The following is a 2051-nucleotide window of genomic DNA, read 5'->3' as shown; positions in this document are numbered from 1 at the left end:
GGGGGGTGGCCCCTCCCGGTGGACCCCCGGAACCCTTCCGGTGGTCCCGCTATATTACTAGTGACACCCGAAATACTTCCGGTGTCCAAAACCTCACTTCCTATATATAATTCTTTATCTTCGGACCATTCCAGAACTCCTCGTGACGTCCCGGATCTCATCCGGGACTCCGAACAACATTAGGTAACCACGTACAAACTTTCCCTATAACCCTAGCATCATCGAACCTTAAGTGTGTAGACCCTACGGGTTCGGGAGGCATGCAGACATGACCGAGACATCTCTTCGATCAATAACCAAAAGCGGGATCTGGATACCCATGTTGGCTCCCACATATTCCACGATGATCTCATCGGATGAACCACGATGTCGGGGATTCAATCAATCCCGTATACAATTCCCTTTGTCCATCGGTATGTTACTTGCCCGAGATTCGATCGTTGGTATCCCAATACCTCATTCAATCTTGTTACCGGCAAGTCACTTTACTCGTTCCGTAATGCATGATCCCGTGACCAACTCCTTAGTTACACTGAGCTCATTATGATGATGCATTACCGAGTGGGCCCAGAGATACCTCTCCGTCATACGGAGTGACAAATCCCAGTCTAGATTCGTGCCAACCCAACAGACACTTTCGGAGATACCTGTAGTGCACCTTTATAGCCACCCAGTTACGTTGTGACGTTTGGCACACCCAAAGCATTCCTACAGTATCCGGGAGTTGCACAATCTCATGGTCTAAGGAAAAGATACTTGACATTAGAAAAGCTTTAGCAGACGAACTACACGATCTTGTGCTATGCTTAGGATTGGGTCTTGTCCATCACATCATTCTCCTAATGATGTGATCCCGTTATCAATGACATATAATGTCCATGGTCAGGAAACCATAACCATCTATTGATCAATGAGCTAGTCAACCCTGCTCATCAAATTCCTCCATAAATTCTATAACAAAATGGATGTTCCCTGGGTAAATCTGCTATGGGACAATCTCTACGTCGACAAAATAGCACATGCCGTGGACCCTGTAGGCTCCTTCTGGTGGTGCGACATCCTAAAATTGACACCAATCTTCAGGGGCATATCTCGTGTTCAGTTGGTGGATGGTGCGACCACTTTGTTTTGGAAAGATCTGTGGGCGCGTGATGTGCTTCATGACTCTCACGCGCGTGCCTTCTCATTCACTTTGCATGAAGACATCTCAGTTGCTGACTTCTGGGCCTCCAACGATCTGCATGAAACCTTCCACCTCCCCGTGTCACCGCTCGCATTGGAAGAAATACGTGACGTGCAGCTAACCTTGACCAAGATCTGTCCTTCCACATCGATTACTGATGTTTGGCACTACATTTGGGGTGCAGCCACTTTCAGACCTAAGGACTACTATTCCTATTTCTTTAGAGATGCCCAAACCGACCCCATGTTCAAGCACCTGTGGAAATCATAATGTACAATGAAGTTGAAGGTGTTTGGCTGGCTGCTTTTTCATGACAGACTCAACACACGTAATATGTTGAAGCAAAGGCACTTTAACATCAGAGATGATTTTGACTGTCTCCTCTACGGGCTTCCAGTCGAAGAAACAATGGACCATATGATCTTCACCTGTGATTTTAGCAGGACATGCTGGACCAAACTTGGTATTCAATGGACCCCCTTTGTTAACCATCTCACTGCCCTCAAGTTGAACAGAGAATCCTGGCGTGACCCATTTTTCATGGAAATTTTTCTCACTGCCGGATGGAGCCTATGGAAGGAAAGGAATAACAAACACTTTCATGGAGTTGACCCTACTATTGGATCCTGGTTCTCACGCTTCAAAAATGACCTAGGTCAACTCCAGCATAGAGTCAAAGAGGCCCATAGAGGCTCATTTGTTAATCTTTGTACTGCTCTAGGTTGATAGTTTCTATCTCTTTTCTTACCTGACTCCTCCTGTGGAGAGCTGGTATTTCACCCCCTCCCTGGTCTGTGGGGAAGGGGAGTAGATGATTAGCAGAGTGATGCAACTTATATGTCTATGTAAACACCCCATTTATATAGAT

Source organism: Triticum dicoccoides, chromosome 7A, assembly GCF_002162155.2.
Source record: "Triticum dicoccoides isolate Atlit2015 ecotype Zavitan chromosome 7A, WEW_v2.0, whole genome shotgun sequence".
Classification (NCBI taxonomy): Eukaryota; Viridiplantae; Streptophyta; class Magnoliopsida; order Poales; family Poaceae; genus Triticum; species Triticum dicoccoides.
Note: the sequence above shows the minus strand (reverse complement) of the source record.